General features: G+C 46.5%; 1 protein-coding gene and 1 long non-coding RNA gene across 2 annotated transcripts in view; one reads left to right on the forward strand and one right to left on the reverse strand.

The window, feature by feature from the left end:
* Window positions 1–25,916, reverse strand: part of LOC135183327 (uncharacterized) — a 59,598-nt gene that overhangs the window by 3,913 nt on the left and 29,769 nt on the right. The window lies entirely within an intron of this gene.
* Window positions 14,652–23,992, forward strand: LOC135183319 (uncharacterized). The gene is made up of 3 exons (XR_010305512.1): window positions 14,652–14,712; window positions 21,598–21,744; window positions 23,555–23,992. It is a non-coding gene; the product is annotated as an uncharacterized LOC135183319 (long non-coding RNA).

Genomic DNA, 25,916 nt, shown 5'->3' on the forward strand with positions numbered 1-25,916 from the left:
ACTACTCTAACTGACTTCTTCTTTCCCTATTCTGCCTGGTTGCATGTCCTAGGGGCAGAGATGCTGCTTGAAACAAGCAGCCACCCCAACAGGAGATGAGCTGGCGTTACCTGAGCACCGGACATGTCAGCAGGAGCAGCTGGGGCCATAGCCTAGCACATGGGTAGCTCACTCGCGCTTTACTTTCGGCTGCTGTGGAGAGTCAAGATCTCCGCTATTTGCTCTGTCCAGATACCTGGGGCAATGCAGCATCTACTCTGTAACATCCAAGTTGGATTTTGCACGGTGTTACTTCTCTTTTGCTCAAGAACAAACCCAATAAGCTATCTACAAGTGAGCCCTGAGAAGGACTGACTTCCCCTGGCTCTGAAGGAAAGGTCTATGTTGCCTACTGCTCAGTGGGAAGGATGACAGCCACATAAGGACTACACAGCCACACGCTCCTCAGGGATCAGGACAAGTCCCCCAGACTCTGAGCCTTCGAGCCATTTGCAGCCCTGCCTTCTGCCTTCACCCGTGGAGAGGAACTGGATGGTACATCTCCAGCCAAGCTGGTCCAGCCCCACATGTTCAGTCTTTATTATAGATAGATCAACCCTGCCACTCAGCTAGACAAGCTGATTAGTTAAAGAACTTGTTTCATCCCCCTCTAGGGCTTTATCTGTCATTTTCCTCTTTATTATCACACTATGAGTCTGCCTCTTCAGCTCTTTCCATGCTCCCCATTCACTGCACTCTCCACTTCCCCTGCCACCAGCCTTTCCTGGCTGCAGTGAGAGATCATGGCCTTCTGGTTTACTCTAGTGGGATATGTCTTCATATCCCTTCATCTCCTCCTTTCAGGCATTCCCTTTCATATGGGTTCATCTCCAGTTTATTTCTCCAGCAGTCTTCTGTACTCCTCTCCATTTCATCCCCCGATGGCCGCACTGGCCCCATGCACAGGACTATGCTTGAAGATCCTGGTGCTCCTGCACGCGCAAAGCAGTTGGAGGCAGCCCACTGTCTCAGGCTTTCTTCACGGTGCCTGGTAGTCTTGGGTCAGAAGTCAAGGAGGAAGGTGTATGCAGGTCATTGCTGCACAGAAAGCTTGTGAATTGCTGTTTGTTGCTGACGAAAAAGAGCTTTGAAACACAAAATTGAAGCTCCAGGACCTTGCAGTCCATTGAAAATTGAGGGACTGAACCTGGCAGCCTTCTTCTGCCTTTGTAGGCCCAGTAACACCACTCCTTAGGTTCCTCGCTCATCTTCTCAGTTTGAGCACAGCCTGTTTCTGCTTCTTGGGTCAGGTTGTTGGTTACCTGATCCTGACCACTGCTCTCTCTTCCTTTTTTCTCTCTCTTCTCTTGTCTTTCCAAGTGTCCCTGTACATCTCTCTCAATCTCCAAGCAATACAGACAAACCTCAAATGGTGGACAAAGAAATGCAACTTTAGGGAAAACAAAAACAAAAATCAAATCCACAAAGAGCCTGTAATTATGCTGCCCCTGCGTCTGCCAGCAACAGCCCTGATCACTTTGATTGTACTTTGTGACCCCTTTTGCCATGCTCCATCTGTTTGTGTTTATACTCTGTGAATCTGCAGCAGCAAAACGACCATGTCCTCTTATTTGTATCTACAGGGTCCCCTGTGCAATCTGCCCCAGTTCTGACCAGAGCCTTGATCCACAGGAAAGATAAGAATAACAATGAAGAGCGAGAGCTGGAACCAGCAGCACAGCCCTGCTTTGGGAGCAGAACAAGACAATTAAGGAAAGGATTTTCAAATAATCCAAATGAAGAATACAAGAGAATAAATATTTAATACTCGGCCATGCAGCTTCATCCTCTCTAATAATCCCTAATGGTTCTGCAGTGTCTTTCAGCAAGGAGCAGTGCATAAAGGACAGATGCAAAATGTGGCTTGCACAGGCAAAGCTCCCCCATCTTCCTGCAGTGGTACAGTGAGCATGCAGCCATACCCAAGGCACGTGGGAATCCTTTCAGTGGCAGCCATACCCACACCCCACGGAGCCCTGTGGGAAGGATACTATTCTGCTCAAGCAGTAGCTGTGGTTATAGCTCCTACTCTTACTCTTGACCCCACAGGCAGGATCCTCCAAATATTATAAATCTGCAATACAGTAATGCTCTGTTTAACATTAAAGAAACACTTCTTTTTTCTTTTGTGAAGTCCACATTCTCCTCTGTCTGGGAGCTCATCAAGTGCTGTGAGAGGCAGAAGAGTTCTTCACGTAGAGAAAGGGTGCATTGGCCATAGTTCTCCTGTGAAAACTCTGTATGCCCCAGACAGTTTCTCTGCCTTGCTCTTTCCTGGGCACTTTCAGGTGCCAGGTTCCACTCCAGACTTTTTAGAACAGACCGGTACAAGTACTGGTGACCAGGACACATCAAGGGAAATTCAGGAAGCAGGAGGGGGGAGACAAATTGCTAGGGAGGTGGAGAGAGAAAAATACAGGAGGCAGGCTGTGTGTGCATGCTGGAGGATGCAGGAGCTAGTGTCCCAGGTATATGCATGTGGCAGTACCTTGTCTGTCTGTGTGAAGGGAGAGGACTTCAACACTCTGAGTTTTAAACCTTTTTCCCCTTGTCTGATTATCAGCAAAAAAATATCAAGTCATGCTCATGCTAGGCAGGTAATATTTATTCACAAAAGGAGACATATATACCATAGGGAATGGGCCACCTACAGCATATCTATAGCCCTCTTCTATCTCCAAGCGCAGATTTGGTCTGATTTTCTTTTTGGCAGTCTAGGGCTAAGTACAAGCAAGTAGAAGGAGACAGAAGAACTGGTATCAATGTGCTGCCTTTCTGTTTCTGAGACTGCAGAAATGCATCTGGGTGAAAATGGAGTCCCAGTGGTAAAGGATATATCCCAATAAAATCTCATCCTAAGACCTGATATGTTTATCAGAGATAGTATAATCTCTGGACAGTGGAGCTGCTCTTCCAAGGAGCTCCTTTGACAAACTGTCAGGACCACATAAGCTCCTGTGGTTTTCTATAAAATGTAGATCTGGAGAAAGCACCTGGCTTTGAAAGGTGTTCTTAAGCTGCCTTCCCACAACTCCGCTTCTGGTCCTGCATCCCACCAGGAAGAGGGGCTGGCATTTCTGAAGGGCATTGTCCTTCAGCAGTTTCCATCTGACTGTGGGTACAACACTGTGTGGTAGAAACCTTGGGAGGGGAGAGGAGCAAAATAAAGAACTGCTGAATAATCCAGGTTGGAAGCAACTCTGCAACTCCTGCTCATAGGGTGGTTAGCTTCAGAGCTGAGATGGGTTACTCGAGACCTTGTGCAGCTCAATTTTGAATATCTTTGGGGGCAGAGATCCCATAATCTCTCTGCATACCTCTCTCATGACCACCCTCATGAAATAATATTCCTTATATCCATCTGGAACATTTGTTTATACTTGTTACACCATTCTCTAAGGTCATTCCAATCTTCTGTTTTATTTAACTCAGTACTTCCGAGCTCATGCACTCTCTCCTGTCCATGGCTTATGTTCCAGTACACCATAATCAGACAATTCTATAGAATCACTACATTTAATATTACTATTCCCAACAGGCCATGTGACAGCTGCCTAGTGGGTTTTCAGATCTGGGAAAAGCATCTTCACCATCACCCTCTTTGAGATAGCAGAAAACAAGAATTATAACTCCTGTTTACCTTCCCTATGTAAGACTAAACAAATATAGTTCCCTCAGCCACTCTCTGCACCATGAGCTACAGCTCCAAGTCATCCTGGTGGCCCAGCACTGGGCTCCTGACAATTTTACAAGCTCTTTCTTTTACTAGAAATCCCAGACTGGGTATTAGGCATCAGATATGTCCTCATGATTGACAAGTAGAGGGGAAAAATCACTTCCTCCAGTTCGCTGGTCATCTCAGCTTTCCAGAGCTACCCCTACTAAATCCACAGGGCGGATGTGTCCTCTGCAGCTCTCTGCTATGCGCTGCAGGTCAGGGACAGTTTATGGGTGAGTGCCAGGCAAAATTTCCTCTTACACTAAAAAATGGAAACATTTGAAATAATTAATGTTTGAAGATTACCCAGAGAGAAGAGATTTTAAATCTTCAGCAGCATTTAAGGGTAAATTGTGTGTGCATGCATGTGGGATGTGAGTAGGTGGTTGAGCAGGTGTCAGTGGCACTGGAAAGGAATTCTTGAGCGTTTTTAAACTAAAAAACATTACGGAGCTATCAGTGTGACACAGCAATTATTATGAAGCCTGATCTCATTCCTGAATATGGTATGAATTTCAGGCTCTGTGGTTATTACACTTTGAATAAATAGCAATTAACATCTAGGGCTTTTTTTCTCATTCTCGGCTAACAGACAAACTTAAGCCATTCTAGAATTCAAATACCTCTACAGAGAATGTCAAGACCCCTATAGCCTCACTAATGGCAAAGAAAAGAGAGAAAAAAAGGGAAAAAAAGCCCAAAGCATGTTGTCCAGCTCTGAGATTTTGCTGTGTCCTCTGGACTGTCATGCACTGACCGCTCGTGAGTTGTCATTTATTGCAGTGCAAAATGCCTGCAAAATTTGTACTGATTTGTATTTCAGCTTCTTATTCTAGTGCCTCACTGCCATGTTTGCACTTTCTTCCTGTTGCTTGTATAATAAGATGCACAACAAAGTTTTGAAGACCATATTCTACTGTCAGTGGCATCTAGGTAACTCCCATTTCTGCAGCTCACTGGCAGTGGTACAAGTGCATGTGCTATGTGCTCAGGTTGTGCCTGAAGTAGCAGAGATGGGATGCCCTCACTGCCACTGGAACTTGTGAAAATGTAGAGTGCAGATGAAGCACGGAGGACTGCAGCTTCAGGTGAGCCTTCCAGGCCTGTGTTGGTGCTTTCAGAGACATAACATTCAAAACCAATGACAATGCAGTTTAGTTAGCAAAGTAAACATGTCTGTTTCTCAGATGGTACCATTCCTTTCCCTGGAAAATCCTTTCTGATCTATCTTCTTCCCCTGCTGTCTCCCATTAGTATGTCTAAGATCTACAGTGAGAAGAAAGCCTTGAAGGCGAGATGAAAGGTGCACATCAGTTTCTGAGCTCTTTAAAAATTTTCCAGAGTAAGCATTATTTCTTCCCTGTAAAAGAAATTTAAGACAACTGACTACACTCATATTTCTTTGTTATCATCTGCAAGTCCTGTAGGAACAGTCTGTGGGCTTGCAGAGATCTGCTGAGCTCAGACTGGAAACTATCACAGTGATGTATACAGCAGAGATTCACAGCCTGCAGAGCAGCAGTCAGACTGGTATTCAACAAGGTATGAAAGCTTCTGAACAGACAAAATATTTCAGTATTAACCTCTACTTAATAGGCAGTGCTACTGCTGGAAGACTGATGCAAGTTTCTCTTCTGAAGAAGCTGCAGTACTACAGGCTACAACCATGAAATATATTAACCCTACTAAGCAAGTGGTGCAAATAAGTGAGACTGTGCGTTGCCTGTTTTAAGAAGACCACAGAGGATCTTCCATGTCCTTTCTTGGGAAACTATTCCACAGCCAGATAGATGATTAGTCAAGACTTTTCTTTAAACTGAGTAATGTGGATTGCTGCTCTGTTACATCCCTGTCCCTTGTGTTAAACATTGCCTCCTTGCATGCTTTTCAAATCTCCTGTGAAACAAGCTGGGCTGCGTGCAGTATCCTCCGGGTGTGACACAAAGGCTCCAGTTGTCCCTCTCCCTGTATTCCCATCTATGGCATAGTTTCATGGGAAGCTTCCTCTCTATAAGCACAGGATCTTCCTCCACTGCTGTGACTTTCAGAGGGCAGAAGCAGAGGGCTGAGGGGCATCGCTGAATCCCTAATTCACGGCCATTAGCAGGGGTCACTTTCAAATGCTTCTCCCTTAATGAGGCACTGGCTGTTCCTTCCTGGTGTTTCATTGAATCACAAGCTGGAGCAGGCAAAGATGCACTGGAGTGCAAACAGGGAGAGAGAGGTCTTAGCCGGAGCCCTCTGCCCTCCCTGAGCCCCTGCAGCCTCCTGTAACTGCACCTCCCCTCCGGCTCACAAAAGATTAAAGCAACTATTTTCTCCGTTGAGAGTTTTTATTGTTGTTGTTGCCCCAGAGCCGTGCCCGTCGTTCCAAAGAGAGGAGTGAATATTTGATTGCAGTAATTAGTTAATCAGTAACTGGCATAATTTCTTCCCTGATTAATGCTTTGAATAATCATTGCATCCCTATCTGTAGGCAGTCTTGTTATCAGAGTCACTTTGAAAACAGCTTTGAAAAGATAGATCTGCATCCTTACAGATAAAATTAGACAGGTCAGATGCTCCACCCTCCTGTAGCTGCTACTTCACTGAACTTGGTGAGGGGAAAAGAGACATCAACAATGCATTTTCTTCTCTTAGCTCACTCATTTGCACCATGCTGGAAGGACCTGGGGAATGAGCCCACAAATTTGAAGCTCACAGGGTGGGCAGAGACACAGAATAGGCCTTCCTGGAAATGTGGACCAGGAAAAACATTTATAGAGAGACTAATCTATCTCTGCCCCTGGAGCTTTTTTGACTTTGTTCCAAGGGAATGCTGAATCGGAGAGCCCAGATCTTGATCTCAGGGCAGGGTAAGGTCAGTGTGGGCTCTGTGTGTTTATACCTGCACACAGTGTATGTCCGAAGGTACTTGTCTTACACATCCAGTGCATGCTCTGTACACAGAAAGCACACCTCTGCCAGAAAAGCGTTAAAGCCAACCCCGCAGAAAGAGCAGGGTGTGACCTCCTCTCCCGGCAGGAGTCAGAGCGACTCCTAAAGCCCTGTCCAAGTTCAAAGCCAGCCCCGCTTCGAGGGAGGCTGACGGGGGATGCCTGGAACCAGGCGTGGGGGGAGTTACCCAGCTCCCCATCTTGGTGGCAACAAATGGTAACTCCGAAAAGCTGGAGCTCTGCAGAAGGACACCTCAGCCTCAAGAGTGGTTTCCCTGGTCCCTGGGATGGATTTCGAAGCAGGGTGATGTTCAGAATGCTCCGCACGAGGCCGTGCTCAAGGGAAGGGCCTGACTTTCTAAACCATGGCCTCTCCAGCTGAACTTGAGAACCTGGACCCTAGTCTTACTCCTCCTGATCACTGCCTTAGTCTCCTGCACATGAGCTCTTCTCGGAGTCCCAAAGTTTTCCCTTTGAAATCCTGAAGATGCTGTCAGGGACCTCCTGCCAGCTCCACGTGAGCTATCTGGGCCCAGAAACTGTAACGCCAGTAGCCGTGTGCTGGGCCTGTCGCCAGCGGTGACCTGATGTGGTAGTTTGGGTTGGTTGCCCCTTAAGAAGGCCACAGCATTGAGTCCTCCAGGAGGACCAGAAAGGTCCAGGAGGTGGCCCTGGAAATTGCAGTTTTACTCTTCAACGCCACAATTCTCCTCTCTCTGTAAGTGGCAGCAAAGCCAAGGCAGTCTGCCTTCTCGCTGGAGGGAGTCTCTATCTGGCAAACAACGAGGGCGCAGACCTGCCTGCGGCCTTCGAGGCCCCTCTGGGCCCAACGGGAGGCAATCAGGGTGTGGAGAAAATGAGCACTGCCCCTGCGCGGTGTAGGTTGGTCTGGGGGGAACCCTCCCGCATCCTGTAGCTGTATTAGGCGTTAAGGATTCGTGTATGCTCTATGTTCCTGTACCCCTTCAAATACAGCTACTGATCCTTGCTCTGCTCCTTACCAGTGACTGGGTAAACAGATCATGACCTGATGCCATTCCTGATACAAGAAGAGTGAGAAGATAGAGCAGGTGGAGAAAACGTCCCCTTTAACTGGGGCTACCACTGCAAAGGTGAGCTGAAAAAGCTAAGAAACAGAGACGTGCCCAAGAATCCTTTCCCTGATGCAAGTTGAATCCTCTCCTTGAGCCAGCTCTAAGAAAACCACAGCACTGAGGTGTATCAGGTGGAAATCAAAGGGATTTTTAGATTAAAAGAGAAGAGAGAAGCAGCACATCCGTGTGAGGGCTGACACCACCCCGTTCAGAAAAGCTGGGCCCAGCTACACTATGTGGAGCCACAGGCATTAGCAGGAAAAAGTCGAAGGAACCTCCTCTATGAGACTAAGATTTCCTGTAATGTGTACAAAGAAACGTATTTAGCAACCTTGCAGTGTGCTAACACAAGTAAATCAGGAACAGTGCAGTGCCATTATGACCAGGCCATCTAATCTTTATCTAAACTATGTCCTCAGTTATGTTATAACGAGTTAAAAATTGTATCTACTGGCTTCTTTGAAATGAGGCCATTTCTTCTGACCTTTTGCCCATGGAAAACCTCAAGTCATTTGTCTCACACTTCCAATATCTCCTGGACATTTAACTTTCACTTAGCTTACCTAATGCTGAGCTGACAAAAGCTATCTCGGTAATGGGTACTCATATATGCGCAAGTGCTACCTACACTGCTATCGTATGCTACCTCTAATGATTATTGTCTACTGTTTCCTACTCTCTCTTACGCTTAATACTATACTTAGACCTTCTCGAGGAGTCCGGATTGAATGGCATGCGAACGGCCAGCAAAATGGGTACTGCTACTCCCCTTGCGCCAGGGCTACAGTCTGGCTGCCAGCATCTTCATAGTCCTGAGAGACTGAGTGGGCAGACAGCGCCTCGTTTCTGGCTCTGCAGAAGGAAGAGATGCCTTCAGCTGCTTGCTGGCTGCTTAACATGCAGCGGCCACTTCACAGGGGCAAATAAAGTAGGACTCAGACAGTGAGTGGAGAGGACTCTTGGACCTTGTGCTCTTGCGGCCAGGATGAGCCAGCAGTGTGCTCTTGCGGCCAGGAAGGCCAATGCCATTCTGGGGTGCATTAGAACGGGTGAGGTTAGTAGGTCGAGGAGGGTTCTTCCCCTCTGCTCTGCCCTGGTGAGGTCTCATCTGGAGTATTATGTCCAGTTCTGGGCCTCCCAGTTCAAGAGGGACAGGGAACTGCTTGAAGGAGTCCAGCGCAGAGCCACAGAAATGATTAAGGAAGTTGAACATCTTCCTTATGAGGGGAGGCTGAGGAAGCTGTGGCTTGCAGCTTGGAAAGCAACCAACTAAGGGGTGACCTCATTCATGCTTATAAAGATGTGCAGGGTGAGTGCCAGGAGGCTGGAGCCAGCCTCTTCTCGGTGATGCCCAGTGACAGGACAAGGGGCAGTGGGTGGAAGCTGAGGCATAGGAGGTTCCATGTGAACCTGAGGAAGGTTTTTTTCACTGTGAGGGTAAGAGAGCACTGGAACAGGCTGCCCAGGGAGGTCATGGAGTCTCCTTCTCTGGAGATATTCAAGGACTGTCTGGATGTGTTTCAGTGTGATCAGGGTCACCTGATCCTGCTCTGGCAGGGGGGCTGGACCAGATGATCCCCTGAGGTCCCTTCCAGCCCCTGACATTCTATGATTCTGTGACCCTGAGTTATTCTTGTACTTGGAAGGGCTAAGTCAGTTACTAGTAACGATTAATTCTTGCTTCTAAGATTTCAGAAATAACTCTCATCTTCCAAAGACTGTTTCTGCCTTAAAAACTGTCCTGGTCTTTCCCATACAGAGATATCTGCAGAGGGGAAAACACCATCATTTACTGACGTTTACTCACTCTTGTCCTGAAGACAGAAGGTCGTGGAATACCTTGTCTTTTTATTTAACTAAGGAGATTTGTGCCTGGAGTTGCCTAACAAAGCCAGACTTCCCAGACTGTGGAGAGCTAGGGTTGCTGTCCTGTCCTGTCCTGTCCTTTCTGGTGGCAACTCCACAGGCCTTGGAGACTCAGAAATCACTGGAAATGTGAGGAGCAGAGGTGGTGTTAAAGGTAGACCAAGTTCATTTCTGCTGTTTGAGGGAAGAGTGAGCAGCTATCTGTGCCCTGGATTCCACATCTGAGCTGTCTCTCCCTCACCTTGGATGCCTGGGCATGAAGAAAATCTGGGAAAGGACTGGGGCTGGGGGCAGAGGCAAAAAAGCTGGGGGCCCTCTACTCACTCTCATCCCCAGGGAGAATCTCCCCAGGCTCGGGTGTATTTTTAGTTGGTTCCATCAGCAACAACAAACACAGTCAGCAGAAGCAATAACAGGGGTTTTGCTGTGTCTGAGCTTGTTATCATGAAACGTAATCTCTCAATCAAATTAGAGCTGTGCTCAGGTATTCTCTTCACTGACCTTGGGCTCATCAAGAGGAAAACATTTCCTTCCAAAGGGGGCCTGTTCTTCACTCAGCCACACTTTCCCCGTTTAACTACGTCTCTAATCTGTTGATACATAACCACACCTGCCTAACTGTGGCTGAGTCAAAAAGGTCAAAGCAGCTTGAGATGTCTTCTTTAACATGAGATGTCCTGTCAAACCACAGTAGATTCTGTGTAGCATCAGTGCTCCCGGAATTTCTGTGCCTGGACCGAACTACAAAGCAGAAGAGTCCACCCTGGGTTTATTCTCTTGTCTCAGATGGCCAAAAGTACCTCTTCCCTTTCTATGCTTAAGTGATGTGTAGCTGTGACTGATACAGTTCACAGCAGGGCTAACTGAATTTCAGTGGTGGGCAAAGTGCTACAATTATGTATGAGGTGTAGTAAGTTGATGACATTTGTTAGCTATCTTGGGTGGAAGACAATCACTCATCATTTACCTAGGCATAACTCCTCAGGCAATTGGTTCAGGATGTCAACATCCTCCATCCCAGTGCCTGTTAGGTAATTCACCTGCTTGCTTGGCCAGTGCTCCAGATAAGAAATGTCTGAGAGGATGGACGCTTCGGGAGGAATCCTTCCTGACCCCTAAGCCTGAGCAGGTGATTCCCCAACGCAGGCAGGCTGGCTCTTCCTCCTGTGTTCCAGCAGACTTGTTCAAATCCACCCAGCAAAAGTTATAGGGCAGAGGTACCAAATGACCCTGCTGTGTCCTTAATGTGCCAGCATGCATAATTCATCAACTTCAGATAACCTGCAGTACTTCTACTCTTCTGGTGACTGTATCAGCATTTGCAATGCAGAACACTCCTTTAATTTTATTTATTGAGGGACTGATTTGCACAGCAGGGCATCACTTTGTTTATTCTCCACTACCATTGTTACCTTTAATGAAGACAATGAAGAATTTGAAATAATATTTTTTTAAATATCCCCCTCAGTTGCCGTGGCAACAAGCTAGGGCTTTCTAATACTGCCACATATTCCATCTGTTTCTTTCTTTTAAATGACAAAACAGCTTCCCCCCATACCAGCACTGTTTGGAGGAGAGGAGGCTCTCAGGTAGAGATAAGCAGAAATTCCAGCTCATAGGATCACAGGCTCACAGGATGTTAGGGGGTGGAAGAGACCCAAGGAGATCATCCAGTCCAACCCCCCTGCCAGAGCAGGACAATCCTATCTAACACAGATCACAGAGGAACACATCCAGACAGGCCTGGAAAAGCTACAGAGGAGGAGACTCCACAACCTCTCTGGGAAGCCTGTGCCAGTGCTCTGTGACTCTTACAGCAAAGAAGTTCCCCCTTGTGTTGAGGCAGAACCTCTTTTGCTGCAGCTTACACCCATTGCTCCTCGGGGAGCAGTGAGCAGAGCCTGTCCTCCCACTCCTGGCCTGTCTTCAGATACTTATTTATCAAATCCCCTCTAAGTCTTCTCTTCTCCACACTAAAAAGCCCCAGGTCCCTCAGCCATGCCCTCCAGTCCCCTCATCATCCTCACAGGCCTCCACTGGACCCTCTCCAGCATATCCCTGTCCCTCTTCAACTGGGGAGCCCAAAACTGAACACAGTATTCAAGATGAGGTCACACCAGGGCAGAGCAGAGGGGGAGGAGAACCTCCCTTGATCTGCTGGACACACTCCTAATACACCCCAGGATCCCACTGGCCTCCTTGGCCACAAGGGCACATTGCTGTGCCATGGGTAACTTGTTAGGCACCAGGACCCCCAGGTCCCTCTCCACAGGGCTGCTCTCCAGCAGATCACCTCCCAGCCTGTACTGGTGCAGTTTGTTATTCCTCCCCAGGTGCAGGACTCTGCACTTGTCCTTACTGAACTTCATCTGGATCCTCTGTGCCCAGCTAATAAACAGCTTGAGTAACAATTATGAAGGAAAGACCCTTTCTAGTCAAGAGTGGTTTCCTCACACCAGTGCTGCCTAACTAGGCTTTCTCCACACCATGCAGGCTGTAGGTCTGTTAGCAACCAAGCCTCTGGAACTTCACTCACTCCTCCATAGTAGGGCAACAGGTCCCTTTGTGTCCACTGCAATAAACAGGGCCCTTGGAGCCAAATGTTCCCCTTGGCAGTCCTGATGCTGGCAAAACAAAAGCACAGCACTTGGCTCTTTATTCCCTCCTCCTTTACATTATGTATAACTTAAGCACCGTGCTGCTAAAGAAGGACAAATATGACAAATAACCGCGGGAAAGAACCCCATGGATATGGATACTCTGCTGTAAACCATCTGTCTCTGTCCAGGGCCACTGCACAGACGTTGCTGAGAATGGCAGGGCAATCAAAAGCAGGATTTCCTACATTTTAAAGAATGTTTTCTGACCACCTGAAATACCAACTGTTGAGAGACTGGCAAGAATTTCAGCCCTGGAGGCTAGACAAAAGCTCCTCATGTCATGCCTTCTGGGACCTTTTGCTAAGAGAAGGAAACCAACGCTATCAGCCAGCACTTGCCTGGCACCAGGCCCTCCTCCTCCTGCTGGTGGTGAATCTGTGCCTCCAAAACAAGCCAATTTTCACTCCAATCCTAGTGATCATAAAGCCAAATGTATTGGCCCTTGGTGTTAGCTGGGCAAGGACGGAAAACTTAGAGGGAAATCCAGACTACTAGTGCCAGCAAACAGTTAAATCCAGAGTTTACCAGAATTCCTGGTGACAGAGTCAACCCATCAAATTCCTTTTTCGCCCACTGAGGAGGATGTTCTATCCATATAGCTTCTGGACATCCATCTACCAAACTCCACTCCTGACCAGGCAATCAGCTCAGATACTCCTTTGCAGAATTTCCCTCAATCCCCACAGAATCACCTGCCTCCACATCCTTAACGCAGCTAAGTATTCACCTCAACCAACAACCATACAAGGATGATTTTTCAGAGGTGATTCTTCTCTATTTATGTCCTAACCACCATCTTTCACCACAGAGTCTTTTCTAACATCTGTCCTTGACAAGCATTCTGTCTACTCTGGTTCTCAGAATTTCTCCATTTATATTTTCTGCAACCAACACTTACAGGATGAAAGCTAAAAATGCTCAGCAAAGCAAGAACCAAGATCAATGAAATCAAATGTTTACTACTCTCAGGTAAGCAACAAGACATGAGTAAACACAATATGTTCCATGTTAGAAGCAGTTATGTCCTTTTACCTGCATCCAGGGAGACATAGTGAGTGGGTAGTTAATTAACTGCTGTCCCAAACACAGGTATTTTCTGCTATTAAAAACTAATTGTTTTGAATCTTACAAACCTCGGCTCCAAAGTTATAGTGTTTTATTGCCCTGTCTCACAGAGCACCGTGGGTAGGGAACTCATACCAATGGAAACAGTCAAAAAGTCTCTACCTGAATGAGTAGATGAAATAAGGAGGCCTTCTTTCAGAACTCTGGGCATTGGCAGGCTGGGGAATTACTTTTTTATTAGCAACTATGGATGCAGTAGGAGTTTTCAGTTGGATTTCTGCCTCACTGGGTTCATAGAGGCAAAGCACTACAGAAGAGAAGAGCATCAGCAGTCCCCCCTCTCCAAGCCTTAGCATCTTCACCTAGCTGCTAAGAGGAGCAAAAGGATTTGTCCTCCTACCTGTTTTCCCTAAGCTATTTCTCAGAGTGGACTGAGAGAGGCTTAAATGTTACAGATGGATGAAAATCTCATGGCATCAGCACGGCTGATGGCTGTTTCTGCTCATGCTAATAGCCTGACATGAACAGCAGCAGCAGCAACATACCATCATAATCCTCACTCTGGCCCCTTTAGTGTCAACCAGCTGGAAAAATCACAGAATCACAGAATGTTGGGGGCTGGAAGAGACCTCAGAAGGTCATCTAGTCCACCTCCCTGCCAGAGCAGGGTCTCCTTTTTTCCTTTTTTTTCCACACAGCTTAGGGTTTTTTTTCTTTTTCTTTTTTTTTTAATCCCACTTCTCCCCAACCTCCCTCCTTTCCTTTCCTTTCCTCTCCAACTCCAGTTTCCCTCCATCTTCCTACTTTTCTTTCCATCTCCTTCCTTTCCCCCCACCTTCCTCTTTTCATTTCCATCCTTTTCCTCTGCATTCTCTTACTCTCCATCTCCCTACTTCCAGCACCACTTCCCCTCTTCCACCACACCTGAACCTTTACCACCCCACACCTCATTTCCCCCTTTTTCCCCCAAACCCACAGCACCTGGCTTCTATTGGAGTCTCCTCCCACTCCAGGTGTGACCACTTTACCCTCCCTACCCACTCCCCTTTATAATTGCCCCAGGAAAGACAGACTCCCCAAGCTTGCCCAACTGGGCAGAGGATCCTCCTCTCATCGTGACTGGTGAGTACCCATGGCGCACGCTGGGTGATGGTGGAGGGGATTCAAAGGCCGGGGGGCCTGGTGGCCCCCCGGTTAGCTAGGATAGAGACTCAATGATTGCTCCAACATCACCCATGGGTGCTGGCTGTGTGTCCCTACTGCTCTGTGTTTAGCTGCTGCTTTCATCTCACTTGTGATGAGTTGGAGCAGACGGCTGAACTGGAGGCTTGTGGGTGAGTAGTACTGCGTTGCCATGGAATTGCTTTGGGTGGAAAAGCTTTCCCAGGTCATCAGGCCCAACTTTCAGCATCATACCACTATGGCCATTAAAGCATGCCCCAAAGTGCTGTGGCCACATGTTGCTTGAACACAATCACAAAATCAACAAGGTTGGAATAGACCCCCAAGCTCATCCAGTCCAACCCACTACCCAACCCCATCCAATCAACCAGACCATGGCACCAACATACCTGATGTCAAATACAGTCCAAGGCCTTTTTGGCCCAAATTTCCCACTGTTACTGACGCTACTTTGGCTCCCTTGGTAGTAGCAATGGGAAATGAGGAGGCTCATCCAGGCAGTTGCCAGCATTGGTAATGTGTTTTTTTAGCAAAGCTGGACCTAAATGGCTGCATAGGATATCTGCTGGCCATAAGGAACTTTCAAAGCCTCTTGTTATGTTTGAGACCATTTGGCTACCAGGCACCATCAAGACAGCTCTGTGTGATAGCTAGGAACACACAGAACAGTGTTGCATAGCCTTTTCCTGGCTGTGTGGTTTTGGAGCAGCATTAAATACGACCAGCATCTGGCTGTCCCACTGCTCTCTGTCTGTTACCAAAGCAGCAGATGAAGGTACAGCATCCTATCCATCTGAGTTTTGTTTGGAAGACCTCTCAATCTGGCCTTGTACAAGTCCTTCTGCATACTTGGCCCCTTCATGGCCTACATCCTGTTTTCCTTACTTCTTCCACTGATTAAAGCACAGCTGACTCTGACAGGTTACAAAACCAGCACAGCAAGCTGTTCATTTTTATTCTCACATTAACAGCAGTAAATGCAGATCCTTGGTGCAAGAGCACCTGTGACTGAAACCCATCCCTGGAGCCCTTGAGCTCTATGCTTCCTTTCCTTCAATGTGCAAGACAGGTATTTTCCAGCAGCTATTGCATGTGTGTCATCTCTATGGACCTCTCTGCACTAAAGTGTGTGAGGAGGCATTGATCAGGCCTCTGAATTGTTCATCACCACCAGCAGGAGTGATCCTTTGTTTTAACAAAATGTGAGCCAGTCCCTGAATGCTTCAGGAGAGGTATCGCTGGAGACAGACTTCAGGGTGCTCCTCAGACCTTGAGCTTGACCAGTGCTAAGCAGCAGGGCCCAAGCCCCACATTGCCTGCTCTTCTGCAGGTATGTTCCTAACACCAACCGTGATCACGCCTCGGACTGGCATCCTAGGAAAACAGATGGGTTTTCTTGGCACCAGATTTCCTGGGCTTTTGGCTCTTGGAGGCTACTGCATTCTGCTGTGAGTGAAGTGTATCTTCAGTGTTGTAGTGGGAGTCTATCTATTTCCAAATATAATAGTCTCCTCCCAGTTCTCAGGAAAGAGGCACTGCCAGGCCTGGCTTGGACTGGCACCATTTTACTACAATGCACATGTGAAAATAGCCTGATTTCTGCATTGAGTTTCCAAGCCAGAAATTAATTGAGCCAAGAACAAATAAATAATTTCTTGCTTATTCCTCAGTTAAGCTTTGCTGCTATTGTCAGGCCATAACGGGTCAAGGAGGAGAACTGCTCTTTGTGCCTCAAAGAAAACATTACTCATTTTAAGAGAAAATTAATAAATGGCAAGACTCCAGAGTGGGAGAAGGACCTGACCTCCTCTTTAGAATTTACACTAGTGTTTAGTAACCTCTGGCTCTTAACTACAAATTATGAGACTATCACTACTGCTTTTTACAACACTGGAAATTTCAAGCCAGAAATCACAGAAAGGATAAGATGCAGAACTTCTCCATTTTTTTCTCACCCAGGACATCACAGGGATTATCCCATGGAGAAGCTGTAGAGGTCACACTTGTCTTTAGGGGCATACCCAGTGGCAACATGCCTAAAAGCACTGAACTCCTGGGCTGAACACATACATTCCCATGCAAAAGCACCAGGGAGTTACTGTTCAACACAGTGCCTCGCTAAAACCTTGGGATCTTAACCACAACCTCCTTCTCAAGCTCTTCTTCCTGTTCCACCCCAGCTGGAAGCAATGGGAGTTGCTGATAACCACAGCTCAATATGTTCTTTTTCTTCATAGGTCCTTTTGGAAATCTATTTTGTAATTCAGGGTCTGAACACCAGGAAGTTTACTCTTAGTTTTACCTTAGAGGTGACAGCAAGGACATTTCCTAGCAATGCAAACATTGCTTCTACATATTCAGCCTTGAAAAGAGGCATTTCCTCAGGGCTCAATCTCTTCAGTTGCAGAAGTCTTCCCTCGGGCACCTGAGGAAACTCCATGGTTCCTACACAACAGGGCAGAAGACATGCAGCTTGGGAGCCTGTCTTGTGTCCCACCAATGGAGACACACGCACTGCTAGCACCCACTCCTGGCTGGTCAGGTGCTTGAGCTCGATACAGTACACGGGCACGTCAAAGGTGCCTTCTCAGCTAAGACTGCCTTTAGGAACAGACTAAGTTATAAGAGAGGCCCTAGGGGCACACAATAGTCCCACTGCAGCCAGCAAGGTGCCCAGGCAATCTCTCCCTGCTTAGGGCTGCTCAGGATGCTCTCTACTTGGTGAGACAACCTTTCAGTAGCAAGCACCGCTGAAAGATTCACAGTCAGTAGGGTCTGCCTGCCTTTATGTGACATGCAGTTTCCCCCTAGCCTTGAAACAACTTGTGGAGAAGAACAAAGTGGCTGCTTAGTGGTGGACACTAAAATGATGCAAAAGTAAGGGCCAAAAAGAAAAGCCAAAACCTCCACTAATCTGAAGTGTTAAAGAGATTTAAAAAGCAGAACTGTAATTAACCAGGCAGGAAGGTGGCCAAGAAACTCTGTTTAATGGCCCACTCTTTCAGAGTGTGTAGCAAATAAGAGATTTACCAGAATACTAACAATAACCTCATTCCTGTATGACAGCACATCCTTGGTGCAAATAGAAAGGTATTGCTTACCACCCACGGTCTATTGCCCTTGCTGCTTAAAGACCCCAAGCACTTTGCATTTTGCCAACCACTTGGAATATATATACTGGCTATAAAATGATGCTTAAAGAGTTCCTGCACTTTGTACAAATGGCTATTTATGACCTGCCATCAGTGTTGTTCTACAGAGAGGCATGGGGAGGAGGGATTGATGGAGCACTGAGCCTAATCCATCAGTCACTTTGCTACAAACTCTAAACAGATTTTAATTGTGAGGCCAGATTTACTCCAGCCATCTGTATAGCAAACATGTCTCCCCACTGAAATAAGGAAATACTTTACCCTGAATGCTCTTTTACAATGTATATGCTGTATCAATGTCAGTAAAATATTTGTCACAGCAAAAATTTAAGCCTCTCTGCTGCATAACTGAGAGCCCCAATGGAAGGCAACACTCCCAGATTTAATGCTGGCTAAACTTATCAGTTATCACAGGAAATTAATGGGGTTGGGGAAGAGACTTGCAATTAGAGGAGTAGGGCTACAAATTCTTGCCTTGCTGTTGGTTTTTTTTATTGAAAAGGTCTGAGTTCTCTGAGCAGGACTGGGCTGATGGCTGGGATTGCTGGAAGCTTTTGTTTCTCCTCAGAGCAAGAAAAATAAAGCCACTAGCAGACAAGCTTGCCTATATCTCCATCCACTGCTTTGCCAGAGCACCCCAGCTTGCTCCCCACCCAGAGCAGTGGATTTACTCCCCACAAGCCCTTTAAACCATGGCATCACTGCTGAGACTGCCAACGTGGGAGCCAATTAGGTGGTACTACAAAGGTGTTGATGCCTGTGGACTGAGATCTATTGACTCATCTGAAATACCCCCTGAACTGCCATGAACTGGTAGCAGCTTTTAATCACTGCTGAGCTTGACTCACTTCAGACCATTTCCTTGAGCTATCCATTCCAATTGTCAGTCTCACTTCCATGATGACTAAAACTCTGTTTACAGGAAGACATTTTCCACATTTTATTCCTATCTTCATTGCTAGCTGGAACAGGCTTGCTACTGAAGATCCTTAAGTGACTTTCACGTAACACACCCCTCTCTTGTGGTAGACCCAGCCTGACACTTCAGATCTCTGGACAGACTGGGGCAGTCACCAGGTTCAAGACTTGGTATCTGGCCCCGCCACAGCTCATCTCTCTGTGGTGCTCAGAAAGGCACTGAATTCATTGTCCTCTTTGCAGCAACAGAGACTGACCACCTCTGCCACTCACAGATCTGTTTTAAACCAGGTAGAACCTTTGTAATTCCTAATGCATCTACTAATGTAACATAGCACAGACTAGAAGTGCCCAGGACAACCTGAAAGCTTGTTTATGCAGGAGACATTGGTCTCCAGGGAGCACTGCATAGGTGAAAAACTCTTTCTTTGCCATCAACTGACCAGTGCATGCAGGTGTCCTCTTTACTATTAGATGCAAGTTCTATCAGCCCCAGTGCATCCACACTCGTATTTTTCTCCTGTGACATTGTGGGTACAGTTTTTTCACCTGTTGTAACTTTCAGTTCACACAGCTGAAGGCACAGGACTTCAGCATAATCAACCTGAATGGGTGCTGGTGTGCTAAACATTGTGTCCTCTGTTTTAGAGAGGATACCTCCAATGTTTATCCCTGCAAGGCTTTTCAGAATCCAATTTGTTTTTCACTTCCCACTGTTCCTTGCCTGTTCCTTGACATTTCTCTCTGATGGACAATGAAAGCAGACACTTGGATTTCACTCCAGTTTCTAGTCAGGCTTACTCAAACTGTTGTGCTCTAGAGTTTTATTTGTGCTGCAAGCCCCCACAGAGGAGTTATCCTTGTTTTTAATGATGTTTCTTTGGTCGTTTGTTCATTTTGGCTTTGTTTGTTTGTTTTGGTAGGGTGCTTTTTTGTTTTAGTTTTTGGGGTTGTTTTGCGTTGTTGCTATCTTTGGGTTTGTGGGGTTTGTGTTGTTTTGTTTTTTAATGAATTGCTGTGCTGTATTTATATTGCTCTGTGGTATTTTCTGAGCAAGTTTATTTCCAACAAAAGCTGTACTGGGGGTTAAATCCCAGCCTTAGTGCATCACTTAAAATGGTAACCTCTGGGCAAAAGTTATATGAATCTAAAACATTCATCACAGACTTCCTGTGGGCAGGGAAGAGCAGATACTGAGAGTCTCTTATCTCTATTTCTGGCCATCCTTGCTTGGTATCAGGGCAGCTAGCTCCCAAATCACCAGATGAACCCAGACTTCTGTACCATGTGACTCAAAGGTCTGCCAAAAGAAGAAAACAGTAGGTCAGTGTCGGCCCTTCTGCGTTAACCTGGTGATGCTGGCTGTGCAGGCGAGAGCCTCGTCTCCTGGGTGATATTGAGCAATCCAGGAACGGCTCCAAACTCCTCAGGCTCTGCTCTCACTAGGCTGGCAGCACATTTCGCCCTTCTCCCATCAGTGTGACAAGGAGTATATGGATCTGAAGATGAGAAGGGATCCCAGGGAGGCAGACAATAGTTTGGCAGTTAAGTTTACCATCGAAGCCACTCTAATGTATTCTGGAGCCATTTTAAGTGCCCTACATTAAACATAACTTGGTAATACAAAAAAACAGAGCAGAAACTTGCCTTTGATTTCCTTGCCTGTGTTTTGTTGCTCTGGTGTGTGCTCTGTAAGCCACATGAGCATTTGCATCCAGCATAAGGCATTAAGTAACAGCGCAATTCAGTGGGTAATGTGTGCCTGCCTCTAGGCAGAAGGGTCAGAGGTTTGGATACTCCTTCAAGGTCATCCCTGCTGGCAGGACATCAGCAAAGGGCTGGAAGGATGTTTCTCTTTGGACCAAGCATTAAGACCATTGTGAGATTCAGAAGAGAGGGCGAAAATGAGGCTGTGCACCACTTATTGCAGAAAGATCACAGCAGGCTGTGTACATCAGACACATAACAAAACTTATGAAAATGACAGTACAAAGCCAAGCACTGACAAATGAGGGGAAAGCAAGGATCTTCAGGCCACCATTAGTTTTCTCCTTTATGCATTAACTACTTGGCTACACAGTGCTTTCCCTGCAGGGCCCTGTTGATTCACTGCACAAGGTAGGCAGCACTAATGATAGATAGCATTTCAGCATTTCCTTTCTCCTTGTTGCTTGCTCTGCTGCCTCTCTCCACTCTTCCCTTTCCTCCAGCCACGCTCCCTTCCCTTGCTCACGTTCTGTGTGAAATGCTCTGCTCAGACTCATGCCAAGTCCTGCCTCTTCCTGTCAGTGCCTCTAAGACACTCCATCCCACTAGCCTCAGCTTCCTTACAACTTCTTCCACCTGCTGGTGTCCTTGCAAGGTCCTACCGTTGTCTCTCCCAGTATCAGCCACAGGGGACTGGCTTCCAATACCACCCTCACCCAGCCAGACCCAGTCAACCTCAGGGGAAGGGACGGACAGGAAGACCAAGAAATCAGGGGCTGGACTCTGATCTGCAGAGGGTCTGCATGCCACTGTGGGCCCAAGACTCTGCAATACAGGCAGATTCCCCGTTCCCTCCAGTGTCCCAAGGCTTGAAACATCCAGGGGATTCAGCAGCTGCCATCCCTCCTGCAGGCTGTGAGCCTGGGCCCAGTGTCCGTCTGCGCTAATCATCTGATAAGCCTTTTCTAGGCAAGGCAGACAAAATACAGCAGTCCTGAGGCAGGATTCATCCTAAGAAGATACTTAATATAGGTCAGCTGAACTGTTCCCTAGAAGTGCCACTGACTGAAGAGAAATAAGAGCGTAGCAATCCATCTAATGAGACTGTGACACTGGTGGCCAGGAGGGGCAGATCACACTGTCACCTAGGCATGGTCTCTGCCTCCACGATCCCGTGTCCCAGCCTGACTCTGAACTCACATCCCTGACAAAGGCCATTTTCCAGATCACAGCCCAGAATGTCTCTCTTGCTCTTACCAGATCCCAGTTGAAGCTCCAACCGTGACCGGGCTGCTGTGCAGTTCTGCTCACCCAGTAGCTATTTCCCTGCGGCTTCAGCCCTTGTACAACAACTTCTGCAGGCCTGGGGCATCACATGTGCCCAAGACAGACAGACAGACTCTTGAGGTAACTCTGCTTCTACAATCTAAGTAATCTCCAGTGGGCACGTGCAAACTGCAGGCTTTGAAGGCCAGATCTGGGACACACTGATGAAAAGACAAAGGGTGCACTCCCAACTCGGAGACTACCCAAGTGCTCAATTTCAAATCCTATTTCCACAGCATGATGGATAGAGAACATTCAAAGAAAAAGAGATTTAATCCCCACCCCGTTTTCATTCTTTAAAGCAGAAACATCATTTTGGATGAGACAGTCACAAACACATACCCCAGAAAGGAAAACTGAGTAACTAAGAGAAATCTCTGCCCAGAAAAGGTCTTACAGAACCAAAAAACAAGACCTTATGATGGGAAATGGTGGGCAACCTTAATTACATTTCAGGCTAACAGTCTGTACATAAAGATGAGACGCTGCCAGGCACTTACAGGTCAAAAGAAAAGATGCTAGAATAAATGTTCTACATTAAGGGGTCAAAAATCACCAGGTTAAAGTATTTTGAAGGTGGTTCAGAAAGAAAATGTTAAGGATAATACATAATCTCTCAACAAAGTTAGATGGAAGATAATCAAATATCAAGTCTAGCACTTTCAGAAACACTAGGGTTACTCATCCCAGGAAATACAATCAATACATCTTACTCTGATAAACAAGTTTTGTAATTAAAATTGAAAACATAATTACAGCACAATTGATTGATATATGTTAAAGTCTTGCAATTAAATCTTCAACATGGGAAAATCATGTTTCACTGCTCTGTTGGGCTGCTTTGGATAAAAAGATAATGAGCAACTGCTTGCTACAGGCCATGGCATTCCTACAGAACTTTTGACAAAGTCTTTTCTTAAGGTAGAATTGAATAAATTAAGTAGCCAGAGGTAAAGTAACATCATAAAGCAGAGTAAGGCTGCAGAGCAGTGGAATGTCAAGAGAAATAAATGGCCAATTTTGATTATGGTAAGATATCCTTAGTGAGATACAAGGCTTAGTAGCAGGGGATCTTATTATTTTACACAGTCATTGGTGATCTTGAAACTGGAACAAACATTACAGCATCAAAATGAGATGATGAGGTTCCTTTATTTAGCCAAGGCTGTGTAAGACTGGGAGGCTGATCTGGATGCCTGGGCTACTCAAGCCTTCAGTAGGGTCATCACCACCACCACCAGGCCAGAACTGAGGGCTGTGATCCTAACTTAAAGCTGTATTTGCCTGCATTGCTTTCACAAGCCTGCAGCTGCTCTGCTGCATCTTTCCAACTTTAATTCGAAGTACAGCTGTCTCCAAACAAAAGCACTTCTAAAAGTCACTGATATTGCTGATGAAGCACAACCTTTCCTCTGGGGAAGCTGCCAAGCACAACCCATAATGCACACACTTGTACTGGCTGGGGTCTTTACCTGGACATCTTTGCTTCAAACCCTGTCAAACTTCCATCCCATTTTAAAGTAGCATGGTATCATGTATATTTATAGCATTATAAAAACCAAAACAGATTTTTTTACTGCCACCAGTCCACTCTAATCAAGGTCCTTTATCTGCGTGCACTTGGGTAGGAGACTCCCTAAACTCTCTGTATGGGTAGCCAAACTGAAGGCAGTTGCTCTGGAGTAGCTGCTTTAGTGTTTCACGTGTCTCTGCCTTTAAGTTCTCTGTTTAAAGCTGATGAGGATAAGGCATCTCTAATTCCAGCAGCTGGGCATGCATCAATACATCACAGCTCCCACCGTCTTGGACCTGACCCCACTTTTTGCTGTGGCACAAACAAATCTCCCAGACTGCACATATAGTGGGTAATAAACATGTCTCTTGCTCTCAGGTATGCATCACTGCTGAGTCTGGAGAGCCAAGAACACGACACTATTTCCTGTGGCCTCAGAAATGTTTCTTTGTTTGGATTTTCATCTCTTCTCTACTTCACAGAAAATGCAGACTTCAGAGCTTTCAAAAGGTCTCCACCCACTGCAGCTCCCCACAGCACTGCAAAAGGGGACATAGAGCAGGAGTGGAGGAGGAAGAAAATGCAACATAAATGGTCAGAAGGCAAAGTCAGAAATTCAAACTCTAAGTCCTCACCTGGTCAGGCTGGTTTGGAGGCTCTAATTCTCCAGCAAAATTTGGAGAGTGATCTGGAAAGAGCTGGACAGTCCCCAGCTTAGTTGCTCTGCAGTATGACAACAATATGCTCTATGGCTGTTCATCTGTGGGCACTGCCAGCAACTGGGGTGCACCCCTAGACTCTTGGATGGGGCTGCATGTTTTGAAGGTACTCCTTTTTCTTTTCTTTGCACATAGTGTTCTAAGATGCTCAAGTGCTGAGCAGGGTGATCTGCCCTCTCATAAGCTGTCCTAAGATGCTCAAGTGTCCTCTCATACACTGTAGAACACACTGTCAGACTGCACTCACCTACTTTTGCCTCTCTGACTCTCTTCTTTACTGTGTAAGCCATTTCCTCTGGTTTGTGCAATCTATCTCTATCGTACAACAGAAATTAGTATCTTCAATGTTTAACTTCTGCAAGGGCCCTCGCCCAGTATCACCCTTTTAAGAAGTGAACACAAATAAGAGCTTTTTTTCCCATTCTCAGACTACAGAAAAAATAAATTCCTACTGCTCCTTCAGTAAGACAGACAGTCAGTCCCTGCCAGCACGGCCAGAACACGGTGTGAAACACACTTCAGGCCTCCGAAATGAAAGCAGCTCCACAGAGCAGCCAGCTGAGCTGAGCTCAAACACCACTCCTCTGCCCCTTCTTTGCCTTCTCACTCCTTTCTCCAAGTCCCCAGGTGCAAAGCAGAAAAGCAGAAAATCTTCAAGGGTAAAACACCAGTGCTGGCTTGTCAGGGTGGGAGAGTTTAGTGCCTGACTTGCAACACAAAGTCATTTTCTCTAGTGCCCAAGGCAGTTGGACAGACTGTTTTGAGGATGACTTCTCCAAAGTACTGCTGATATTTGGAGTCGACTTAGATGAGTTGTCTAAGGGGCTGAAGAGGCCAGTCATGTGGGCTTGGCAGCAAGAGAGCAGCCTCCTGACGTATATCTTCTCAGACAGGTTGGAAAGAAAGCCCTCCCTTCTTACTCCTGTATTTGACTGCCTTGGAGAGACTTGGGGAGGCACTTTTTGAAGCTAGAAGAGCACTCCTCATAGCAAAGGAAAAATGGTCAAAAGCAGGGCAGCTCTGAAGCAACTTACATTCAGGTCTCCCTAGAGTGACGTGCAGATGCCAACCCAAAAACCCAAAGTTTAAGAAACTTCAAGTGCCTAAAAAGGGAGCCACTGCCAAGAAAACAATGAAGAAAATAACAAATAATAACAATAAAGAAAAAAATGAAGCTTCTGTATTTGTGCCATGAGTTCTGTGGAAGTCTAGGCCTGGGAGCGCACATGCACGCGATTTAATAGCTGCTGTGAGCAGCTGAGGTACAGGGGGGAAGACAGAGCCACCCTTCCCCACACACAACTCAAGATTTTGCTAGCTCCACTCCACTGTTATTTGCAAGCAAGGGGAGGCGGCAGGGATTGCTGCAGCTTTCCATGCCAACCCAGCATAGATGGATGTGGGTCATGCAGCTGGCAGACTACACCAGGATATCTGAGGTCCCCTGACAACGGCAGCTAGGAAGAGCATCTGTTCCCTCCTGCACTTAGACCCAGGGTGGAATTGTGGCTGGTCATTGACATATGCCTGGGGATGTTTTAGTTCTGTGCAGAAACCATCCCTGGGGGAGGGGAAGCATTTCAAACACACTTTCTTGCCACCAGACACGGGAGTTCAATTAATGCTTCTGGGAATATAAGCACTTACGACTGTCAGAAACAGAGGGCAATGCCTACTTATTCGTTTGGGGATTGTTGTGTGTATGTGTGTTTGGGTTTTTTGTTCTGTTACTTTGCATTGAAAAAAAAAAAACCAAGGACTAAGAATAATTTTGGTATATTTTTGGGTCGATTTTCCAAGAGAAGTTCCTAATTTTGTGGGAAAACCCAACAGCTAATGCAAAACTCCCCCAGCGCTCTAGCAGGACAAAAGATCACAAGCAGTGATTAGCTGACTTTCTTGACAGTGTCATGAGTCCACTTATCAACGTCAGGTGTACTTGTAAAACTATGGTGTATCTTTCTATGAGGAGTCTGGCTATCACCTCCTCCTGCTCTAGCACCCCAGGGGAACCAAAACAG

This window comes from Pogoniulus pusillus, chromosome 18, assembly GCF_015220805.1.
Source record: "Pogoniulus pusillus isolate bPogPus1 chromosome 18, bPogPus1.pri, whole genome shotgun sequence".
In the NCBI taxonomy this organism is placed as follows: Eukaryota; Metazoa; Chordata; class Aves; order Piciformes; family Lybiidae; genus Pogoniulus; species Pogoniulus pusillus.